We start from the raw sequence: 12095 nt of genomic DNA, 5'->3' as shown, positions 1-12095 counted from the left end.
GAGTGGGGGAGGCGTGGCTGCCCTGATCCCCTCTTCATCCCTGCGGCTGTTGGAGAAGACCCGGGGGGGAACCAGGTAAAAAACGGATCCTACCGATCGCCCTCCCACTAGAAAAATCGGACCACGGAGTTGGGGTGGGGGCAAACAGCTGGGTCCCGATTCCTTTTCAGCAGTAGGTCCCCTCCCACTGGAAGGACAAATTACCTATTCATCCAGGTGACTTGATTTCTAAAACTGATGTTTACTCACAGTAAAGAAACACAAGCCTATGTCAGTGAGCCAAGCACTCGTGCTGCATTAATGTTGTCATTTTTAACCTTTCCAGCATGCAAATTATTGAAAAGAGTTTTATAAAAGGGAGCCGCGCCCACTGGTAGACAGTATTACTCTCCCAAAGAAAGGGACGGACAAATTTAGCAAGCAGGAAGAAAATGGGACTATCAACGTGGTCAGTATTTTCAGAGAATCAACTCTCCATAAAGAAATCCCTGCTGCTTTTTTTCTGGAAACTAAAACCTTGTAGAGGCTATTAGAAAGGTGACAAGCTCTCGATTCCCATCTCTCCCATAACCTTACAGCGCTTTGCCATAGAAGGAGGGAGAAAAACTACTACTACTACTAATATTTAACATTTCTAAAGCGCTACCAGGGTTGCGCAGCGCTGTACAATCTAACAAAGAAGGACAGTCCCTGCTCAAAGGAGCTTACAATCTAAAGTACAAAAAAGTGCAGTCAATCAAATTGGGGGCAGTCTAGATTTCCTGGATAGAGGTACAATGGTTAGGTGCCGAAAGCGACATTGAAGAGGTGGGCTTTGAGCAAGGATTTGAAGATGGGTAGGGAGGGGGCTTGGCCTATGGGCTCAGGGAGTTTATTCCAAGCATAGGGTGAGGCAGAAAGGGTGGAGTCTGGAGTTGGTGGTGATGGGGAAGGGTACTGAGAGGAGGGATTTGTCTTGTGAGCGGAGGTTACGGGTAGGAGTGTAAGGGGAGATGAGGGTAGAGAGGTAGTGAGGGGCTGCAGATTGAGTGCATTTGTAGGTTAGTAGGAGAAGCCTGAACTGTATGCGGTACCTGATCGGAAGCCAGTGAAGTGACTTGAGGAGACATATCGGTCTAGGCGGAAGATAAGACGCGCAGCAGAGTTCTGAACGGATTGAAGGGGGGATAGATGGTTAAGTGGGAGGCCAGTGAGGAGTAGGTTGCAGTAGTCAAGGCGAGAGGTAATGAGAGAGTGGATGAGCCGGTGTTGGGAAGCGGGGCTGGTGGTTGGGAGGCGAGGATAGAGCTGGGCAGACTTATACGGTCTGTGCCAGAGCCAGTGGTTGGGAGGCGGGGCTGGTGGTTGGGAGGCGGGGATAGTGCTGGGCAGACTTATACGGTCTGTGCCAGAGCCGGTGGTGGGAGGTGAGGATGGTGCTGGGCAGACTTATACGGTCTGTGCCCTGAAGAACACAGGTACAAATCAAAGTAGGGTATAAACAAAATTAGCACATATGAGTTATCTTGTTGGGCAGACTGGATGGACCGTGCAGGTCTTTTTCTGCCGTCATCTACTATGTTACTATGTAGAGTTGATGAGAGTTCGGGTGTTATGCTTAGAGAGGAAAGGGCGAATTTTGCTGATGTTATAGAGAAAGAAGCGACAGGTCTTGGCTATCTGCTGGATATGGGCAGAGAAAGGGAGGGAGGAGTTGAAGATGACTCCGAGGTTGTGGGCAGATGAGACAGGGAGGATGAGGGTGTTATCAACTGAAATAGAGAGTGGAGGGAGAGGAGAAGTGGGTTTGGGTGGAAAGACAATGAGCTTGGTCTTGGCCATGTTCAGTTTCAGGTGGCGGTTGGACATCCAGGCAGCAGTGTCGGATAAGCAGGCCAATACTTTGGCCTGGGTTTTCGTAGTGATGTCTGGTGTGGAGAGATAAAGCTGGGTGTCGTCAGTATAAAGATGATATTGGAAACCATGAGATTAGATCAGCGAGCCCAGGGAAGAGGTGTAGATTGAAAAAAGAAGGGGTCCAAGGACAGATCCCTAAGGAACTCCAACAGAGAGCAGGATGAAGCATCTGGCAAAGGATGATACTTTCAAGTCAACACCCCCCCCCCCTTCCAAGACACATACAAGGCCACATTCGCCCTTATTCACAATCTAACATACACCATACCCATATTTACCCATATTAATCCGCAAACAAACCTTTTCTGGAGACGGGAAGGTGATAGAACTAGAGGACATGAATTGAGGTTCAAGGGGAGCAGACTCAGGACTAATGTCAGGAAGTATTTTTTCACGGAGGGTGTGGTGGATATATGGAATGCCCTCCCGCAGGAGGTGGTGGAGATGAAAACGATAATGGAATTCAAACGTGCGTGGGATTAACACAAAGGAATCCTATTTAGAAGGAATGCCTGATCCTGGATTCGCTATTGTTTGCTGCCTGGTCTTGACCTCTGCCTGATCTGGGATTCACTATTGTCTGCTGCCTGGTACTGACCTCTGCCCGTTCCTGTCTCCTCTGCTGTCTGCTTCTGGTCCTCGTTTCTCCCGTGGCTAGGCCGGGCCCCTGGACTTTGTTCTGGACTCAGTTCTTCCTGCTGTTGGCTTCCTGCACCTGGGGGCTCAACCCCTGGGGAACAGAGGGTGATACAGGGAGAACTCGGGGTTGGCCGACAGCTCGGGGAGGAACCCTCCTCCATCGATCACAAGGGCTTACGTTCCCTCTCAGCGGGCCTGACAACTGTCTTTGTCAATCCGTCCTCTAGTGGTGATTATTGAAGGATTTTGAGTTATAAGCGTACCCTTTGTGCGCCAGTACAAGGTTAGTGTCGATTTATGATGGTCAGACCAAGGGATATTAAACCATTTAATATCAGATATAGTTATGTTTTGGTTGGTGGAGAGTTTGTAAGGGAGTGACCTTTTATATGAGTTGGTTGCACTGGAGGAAGGTCAATATTGCAGAGTTGAAAGAAGTCCATGCAATCACGGGTATTTGGGGAGTGGGAGTCTTCTAAGTGTAGATTTAGGTCTCCAATTAATAATACACTGGAGTAACTGGTGCAGGCATTTGCAATAAAGTCCATAAAAGTGGATTGACTGTTATTCCAGTTTATTGGAGGTCTGTAAAACAGAATGCAAGTTAGTTGGTCGCATAGTGTAGGACTATGGAGTTTGAATGAAGCAATTTCAAGTTGAGGTGTGATTAACTCTGATATAGATTCGGGGGAGAAGTATGATTTATAAATAAGTGCTATCTCTCCACCTCTTCTTTCTTTTCTTGGCCAATGTAAGATCTTATATTCAGGAGGGCAAAAATCAGTTATGATGGGGTCTTTTGAACTATGGGCCCAAGTTTCTGTAATGAATAGTAGGTCAAGTTTGTCTGATTTAATCCAGTCTGTAAGGATTTCAGACTTATTAGCTGCAGATCTGGCGTTGACATAACCCACTCGGACGGATAGATAAGGTGCAACATTCGACGTTGAAGATTGAATGTTGATAATTTGTCTTGAGATGGATGTCCTAGGTTTGGGTGAAGAAGTATCATTATTTATTGATGATTTGGTAGGTAGAAGGGAGGTTTCTTTTGAAGTCACCAGTTCGATGAGATGAAATTAGCTTAGATGTTTTTTTTATGGTGGTAAAGGACTGGAATAATGTTAATTTCTGATGGTGAGGGAGCAATAAGCATTGCAAAGATGATGGCAAGTGAGTAGAAAATGAAAAGTATCTTAAAGAAGAACATGACAAAGCTAGGGAAGATCTCGTTCAATGAAAACGTATATTTTATCCACAAGGAAAGTTACAGATAAGCAACATTTTTTTTCTTTTGAAATGAAAATAGTGGCAGAATATTGCGCTACATTATCCCAAACAGAATTCAGGTTCAATCTGGCTTACAATCCAGACAATTTAGTACATACATATTATAGTTATAAATCTTCTGATAAAGGAACAATTTTGAGTAAATCTTCTATATATGGCCATATGAAAATGTAGTTGATGAATTATTTTACAAGGTTGTATTGTGTAACAAACATCAAGTTATAAGCAGCTATACAGGATAAAATTTGAGACAGCATTTTGCATAAAAGTGGTTATCCCTGTCTTCCATTATCTTGTTGCAGGAACCTTTTGAAAAGAAAAGCTTTTTTTAAATAATTTCTGAAAGCAACTGTAAACATGTACAGATCTAACAGCCCTTGGAAGAAGATTCCACCAATTAGTACATTGATAGGAGAAGTCAGCAGAGAGAACTATTTTGTAAACTATTTTTTTTTTTACAATTAGGATGATGGAGAGTTAGGAATTCTCTGGATCCAAGGATGGAATTACACGTGGGGAGGTCAATCAAAGGGAGCATATAGTCAGGGGCCATACCATAGGTAATTTGGAATGCAAAGACACATAATTTGAAGGCAACCCTGGCATTGATCAGTGGTGATGCCTTGATAAATTGTGAGACGTTACATACAAGTCTTGCAGCAGTGTTTTGGGCAGTTTGTAATTTCTTTAAGATCCTGTCCTTGTATCCTGCATGTACTGCATTACAATAATCAAATTAGGATAGTACTGGGCCAGCCACCACAACGAAACATGTGACATCATAGCCACAAATACCTGACAGGATCCCGAAAAGTAGCAAGACTCCATGCTAGTTACCCCCAGGGATAAGCAATGGCTTTCCCCAGGTCTACCTTAATAAACTTATTGACTCTTCTTCCAGAAATGTGTCCAAACCTTTTTTTAAAACCTAGTTACACGAACTGGTTTTTACCAGATTCTCTGGCAACAAGTTCCAGAGCTTAACTATGCGTTGAATGACAAAATATGTATAACTTCACGGCATGTCCCCAAGCCTTTGTACATTTCAAAAGCATAAACATCCATTTGCATTTACCATTCCACCCCACCCATGATTTTATAAATCTCTGTCATATCTACAATGCAAATCAAACTCCTTAATAGACAGTGCAGTAGAATGTTAATATAATATAGATTTTTTAAATTTATATTTGATTTAACTCATATTCAGGTATTAAAGTATTTCCCTATCCCCAGAGAGTTTACAATCTTAATTTTTTAATACCTGAGGCAATGAGGGTTAAGTGATATGCTGAAGCTCACAAGGAGTGCCAGCAGGATTTGAACCCTGGTTTCCTGCTAGTTAACTGCTCTAATTATTAGCCTACTCCTCAAAATGTTCTACTGTGCTGTCTGTTAAGGTATTGTTTTGTATTGTTCAGACATTGAACTATACGTCTGATGTATGAATGTTCTTGCTGTGCTGTTTTAATGTGTACATTAATGACACTGTATCATATTACTGCCATTAATTTGTCTGTCTCCAAGTTTTATTTCTTTGTGTAATGCTCTGCCATTTGGTAATTTTACGATTTTTATGCTGTCACTACAATGTAAGTTGTTTTTGTCAAGCTGTAACTGTTGTATACCAGTTTGGGTGATTCGCTTTGTAGAGTCAGTTAATAAATCTCAATATATAAATAAACAAACATTCGCCCTGAAGGATAATCCAGACGACAATTGGGCTATCGATTACTCAGGAGTCAGATGGCACCTTTGCCATGTTCTTCCCCTGCCACTGAGACTGCAGAGATATTGTTTTTCTTGTGTCCATACACCACCATCACATTTCTTTCCACTGTTTATTCAGCAAGAAGGAACTGTACAAGCTGTTTACCCAGAGAGCTGCAACTGCAGACTGTTAGATCTGAGTGTGCTGGAGTCAGAATGTGTGGCCTGCAGCCAAAGCTCCTCAAGACCCTTCACTGGCTCCCTATCCGTTTTCGCATCCTGTTCAAACTTCTTCTACTAACCTATAAATGTATTCACTCTGCTGCTCCCCAGTATCTCTCCACACTCGTCCTTCCCTACACCCCTTCCCGTGCACTCCGCTCCATGGATAAATCCTTCTTATCTGTTCCCTTCTCCACTACTGCCAACTCCAGACTTCGCGCCTTCTGTCTCGCTGCACCCTACGCCTGGAATAAACTTCCTGAGCCCCTACGTCTTGTCCCATCCTTGGCCACCTTTAAATCTAGACTGAAAGCCCACCTCTTTAACATTGCTTTTGACTCGTAACCACTTGTAACCACTCGCCTCCACCTACCCTCCTCTCTTCCTTCCCGTTCACATTAATTGATTTGATTTGCTTACTTTATTTATTTTTTGTCTATTAGATTGTAAGCTCTTTGAGCAGGGACTGTCTTTCTTCTATGTTTGTGCAGCGCTGCGTACGCCTTGTAGCGCTATAGAAATGCTAAATAGTAGTAGTAGTACTAAGCAAGGTTTGAAAATTACTAAGAATATAGTACTTAACTATACTCCTGGTACTTGCCGTTGTTATATAACATCTAAAGTCCACCTAAGGCAAGTATAACTCTCTACACAATATAGATATAGAGGAAAAGACTTCAGAGACTCGGTCACAGCTGATATCTATATCATTAGGACAGCCGACCGGTTCACTCAGGGCGCGCTTAATTTTAATGTACACGCTGGCGAGTATCGTCATTAGTCTAAAAAACCTCTATTGACTATCTTAAATACAGTTTTATTCTGGAATGCGAAGTAGTACAAAACTAGTACTTAGCTGTGGTCTGTGCTGAGACTATTGAGAATGCCCACGCCCAACAGCGAGCTCCTGTTTCGCTCAATGCTAAGTACTAGTTTTGTACTAACATTCTATTTGCTTTCCTAGTCGCAGCAGCACACTGAGCAGAAGGTTTCAACATGTCATCAATGACGACACCTCAGTGGTGTTCCTAGCCTCGACGGCACCCGGGGCGGATCACCGATGCGCCCCCCCGGGTGCAGCGCACCCCCTGCGAAATGACACCCCCCTGGGTGCACGCCACTGGGGGGGGGGTGCCGCAGCGCGCGTCTGTCTGCTCCCAGTTCGCTACGCTCGCTAAATTCTCTCGTTCGCTGCAGCTCCCTCCCTCTGCCCCGGAACAGGGGCTCCTGTACCAGCTGCTCCATAAAGCTGTCCTTGATTTCATCAAGGAATTTTACCTCCCTAGCGTGCCCCGATGTTACATTTACCCAGTCAATATCGGGGTAATTGAAATCACCCATTATTATTGTGTTGCCCAGTGTGTTTGTGTCCCCGTTGGATGGTTTCTCCTTTTTCTTCTCTTTAAGATCTTCAGCCCAGTTATAAGTAGAGCTTGCCTGCTTAGTTAATAAAACGCCCCCTTGGCAGCGCTTCCTCGGGCCCGGGGTCCGAGGGGTGGGAAGCTTTCTCGACAGGTAGACTCCTTCGGACCCTTTCACGTCCAAAAAGTGGTATAAATCTGCAGTTGGACATTTTTCTCACAAAAACGTCCAAATTGGTATTTTCAAAACTAATTTTTAGATGTTTTTCTATGAAGTCCGTCAGAAGTGTGTTCAAATCACAAGGGGTCGTGTCAGGGCAGTGTTAAGGGCGGGATCTGGGTGTTCCTAAGACTTGGATGATTTCAGCCATATTTTAGCCCGCTACCCCCAGCTGCCTCCCCTCCCCCGCCACTTTTGACCCCCCCATCAACCCTCCCCCACCACTATCGACCCCCCCCCCGCTGCCCCTCCCCCACCGCCAGGTATCTTAGCTGGCGGGGGGTCCACAACCCCCACCAGCTGAAGTGTTCTTCAGCGCCAGTCTCCAGCGCATTCGCTTTCGCTGATCTGTTTCTGTGAGTCCTGCATGCACGTCCTGTACGTAGTCCCATGCAGGGCGTGTATGCAGGACGTCAGGACTGACAGAAACAGATCAGCGAATGCGCTGGAGACCGGTGTTGAAGAAGATTTCGGCTGGCAGGGGTTGGGGATCCCCGCCAGCAAAGGTACCTGTCGGCGGCAGGGGAGGGTCGGTGTCAGCGGCGGGAGGGGGCAGTCGAAATTGGCGAGGGAGGATTGCAGCGGGGGGGGGGGGTTGAAAGTAGAGGGGGCCAGGGCTAAATTTGTGGGGGCCCATGCCCCCTTGGCCCCACTTAGCTACGCCCCTGTTTCATTCACTGACATAAATGAAAAATGTTTTAGAAACATAGAAACATGACGGCAGATAAGGGCCAAATGGCCAATCCAGTCTGCCCTTCCTCAGTAATCACTTCCTTTTCCTAAGGGATCCCACATGCCTGTCCCACACTTCCTTAAATTCTGACACAGTCTTCGTCTTCACTACCTCCACCAGGAAGCCATTCCACGCATCCACCACCCTTTCCGTGAAGGAGTATTCTTTTTAGATTCCCCCTAAGCTTATTTCCTCTTAACTTCATCCTATGCCCTCTCATTCCAGAGTTTTCCTTCATTTGAAAAAGGCTCACCTCCTGTACATTGATGCCACTGAAGTATTTAAACGTCTCTATCATATCCCCTCTCTCCCCCTCTCTTCCAGCATATACATGTTCACCTCATTTTGACTTTTTTTTGTTATTATTATTTATTTATAAATTTCTCATCACATTCATGCATATACATAAATTTAGAAAACTCAAGAAAAATACAACTATAAGTATTAATTCTTAAGAAGAAAAAAATAATCAAATTATTAGACCACAATACTGCCCAAGATCAAGGTAATAATAAACATTGAAGACTAATTAAAGAAAACAGAGGCAGAAGGCATCTTCATTGAGTGCAGCCAATGCATAGCATTAGTATTCAAGGTCCAAATTTCTATTCCTTACTCGATATAAACTCCCGAAGTTTCTCAGGTTCAAAGAAAATATAATTTAAGGAATTAAATCCTACAAGACATCTACAGGGATACCTAAGCAGAAAGGTCCCACCAAGAATAAGCAATCTAGGTTTCAACAATAGAAATTATTTTCTCCTTTTCTGGGTATCCCTGGATAAGTCTGGGAAGATTTGAATTTTCACTCCTAAGAAGTCTTCTTTTATATGACGGAAATATAGTTTAAACACATTATTACGGTCCAGCTTGAATGCAAATGTCACCAACATAGTAGTATCTTTGATATTGGGGGAATACTCTCAATAGGAGAGATTAACGGGGACTTTGGGAAATTAAGTATTCTCAGATTATTTCTTCTAAATTGGTTCTCCATATATTCAATTTTTCTAAGCAGAATCACTTTTTCTTTCGAAACTGTCGAGGAGAATTTTTTTAAAGATCGTACCTCATTTTCGAGTTCCTTCAGTTTGGTGTCCTGAGCTTCGAGTCTGGCTGAGAAATTCTCCTGATTCGATTTTATCTCCGTCAATTCTTCACGTGTAGAGTTAAACATCTGTTTCAGGGTAGAGTTTAAGCCCTGAATAAAGTCCCATAAATTTTCCAGGGTAACAACAACTGGTCTAGCTTGATCTCCGAAGTTTCCTTGGGGCATCTCCAGCGTTAGCAAAGGTAAGGGTAAACACCCTGCCTGCTGCGATGTCCCTGCTGGTGAAGAAGTGGCAACGGGGCCTCCCACTACAGCCGCCAGGGCCAAACCTTCTTTGGGCGCCCTTTGACGCTGTCCATCCGATGTCATCTTTCCGCCCCCGGGCCTCGGAGGAGCTGTATGAGAGGGAGGACTTAAAGTAATTCCCTCTGTGCTATGTTCCGACACTTCCGTCGGAGTCATCAAAGCGCTCTCCGGAGGTCCCAGCATGCGCTGAACCATCGCGTCTAACGTACCCTGCTGCATAGTGGATAACTCCGTCTGGCTTGAGGAGGTGAGTAAGATGGGTTTCCCCTTTCTTTTCCCCATTACGGGTCCCAGGAAGGTCTAATAGGCCAGGGAAACTGTTGGCGTTCAGGAGCTGCAAACATGCACGTCTGCCTTGGGCGACCTCATTTTGACTTTTTCAGCTGTCTATTTGTCTGCTCTCCTGACTTCTTTCCGGGTCTGTTACCAGATATTCTTCTCTGTCTTCTTTCTGATAGCCACATCACCTTCTTTTTCCTTTTGTTTCTCTGACAAGGATTTGACTCTAGATATATTTCATTCCCTCTTCTTCCACCTCCCGTACCTCTTCGTTAAGGCACTTACCTATTATCACAGTATTTTTGAAACTTTGTGTAACTGCTCCTTGGCCACTATATCAAACCAGACTGTCTGATGATCGCTGGTGTTCCTATCTGGACATTTGAGACACTAACTCCTTCCCTTAATGGTTGCATCATCACTTCTCACGAGTAGAAGTGAATCGATTTTCTATTCTTTCAAAAAGTACAAAGACTAGGGGACATTCAATGAAGTTACATGGTAATACTTTTACAAAGAGGAGGAAATATTTTTTCACTCAATGAATAATTACGTTCTGGAACAGCGATTAGCGAATTTGGGTTTAAAAAAGGTTTGGACAAGTTCCTGGAGGAAAAGTCCATAGTCTGCTATTGAGACAGACATGGGGAAGCCATTGGGTTTAGATGCATGGAATGTTGCTATTCTTTGGGATTCTGCCAGGTACTTGTGACCTGGATTGTCCACTGTTGGAAACAAGATACTGGGGCTAGGTAGACTATTGGTCTGACACAGTATGGCTATCATTATGTTCTCTGGGCAGAGTCCCTGGAAGGGTATGTAAGATCTCTTTTCTTCTTACCAGTCTTTCTAGTTTTGGAAATGCCCCAATCCACATCCAGTACATTGAAGTCTCCTATCCATATCAAATCTCCCTTCTATCCCATCTTTTGAATGAGTTCAGCTAGATCTCTGTCTAATTCCTTCATCTGAGTCAGACCATTCCAATGTAGATGGACATGCCATCACCTTTTTTCAAGATGGCCTACGATACCTCCTCATTCCCCAGCATCTCAGTTGGTTCAATGCTATTTTTACATGTTATTTTATTTTATTTATTAGGATTTATTCTCTGCCATTTTGAAGAAACTTACCCAAGGTGGTGTACAGCAAGAATATGCCAAACATAGGTAATAGACAATTACAGCAGTTTTTTTTTTTTTGGGGGGGGGGGGGGGGGGTATTTGTAATTTTATATTTATTAGTAATTTGTATGAAAGGGAAATGGGACTTGATATATTGCCTTTCTGTGGTATTTTGCAACTACAGTTTACATATATACAGGTACTTATTTTGTACCTGGGGCAATGGAGGGTTAAGTGAGGTATCAACAGTCACAAGGAGCTGCAGTGGGAATTGAACCCAGTTCCCCAGGATCAAAGTCCACTGCACTAACCACTAGGCTACTCCTCCACTCCCATGTAATGTATATTTTGTCTTTATTTTGTAAACCGCTTAGACTTAAGCGTATAGAAGTTTGGAAAATAAATAGTGATGGGAGGGCAATTTGACTACTTTTTTAGACAATACACAAGATATACCCCCTGTTTACTGAGCCACAGTAGCAGCTGCAGCGCAACAATGCCACTACAGCCCGTTCAAACTGAATGGGCTGTGTCGGCATTAGCATGGCATAGTAAACACGGGGGTTAAGTTATACTAGGTCTTCTCTTCTGATTACTTTAAAAAATGAGAGTGATAAGTCACTGGTATTGAAATTTTTTTTCTTGATCAAAGATTAATGTTTTTCCTGATCTCTCACAGGCCACTCAACTTAGACATAAGGCTTTTCCTAAGTCTGAAACCTAGAGTGATGATTTTGGGAATAGGTTTCTTCTTAAAATTTCCTTGTGAATGTATTATCACTTTTCAAGGGAAAGAGTATGCTTTCTGGGAATTTATGCAATTAGAAAATGTTCTTACAAGTAAAAGTTTTGGTAGGAGTTAATGTAAAAAAGTAATTACATGCCATAGTGAGGTATCGTCCTCTGTTTACTTTTAATTTCTTTTGGAATTTAAGCAGGTTGCTTCTCCCCTTGATGTGGGCTTACTACTACTACTACTTATCATTTCTATAGCGCTAATAGCCATACACAGCACTGTACACTTGAACATGAAGAGACTGTCCCTGCTTGACAGAGCTTACAATCTAATCAGGACAGACAAACAGGACAAACAAGAGATAAGGGAATATTAAAGTGAGGATGATAAAATAAGGGTTAGGAGTTAAAAGCAGCACCAATATTAAAACGCCTGAACAAATAAGTGTGTCTTCTGAAATGTTTTGAAGTGTCCTGCATGAATACAGTAACGCAAGTAATGCATTTTTTACAATATTATGTATGTGGT

The sequence above is a fragment of the Microcaecilia unicolor genome, chromosome 11 (genome assembly GCF_901765095.1).
Source record: "Microcaecilia unicolor chromosome 11, aMicUni1.1, whole genome shotgun sequence".
NCBI classification, from domain to species: Eukaryota; Metazoa; Chordata; class Amphibia; order Gymnophiona; family Siphonopidae; genus Microcaecilia; species Microcaecilia unicolor.
The sequence above is the reverse complement of the archived record's forward strand: the minus strand, read 5'-3'. Positions refer to the sequence as shown.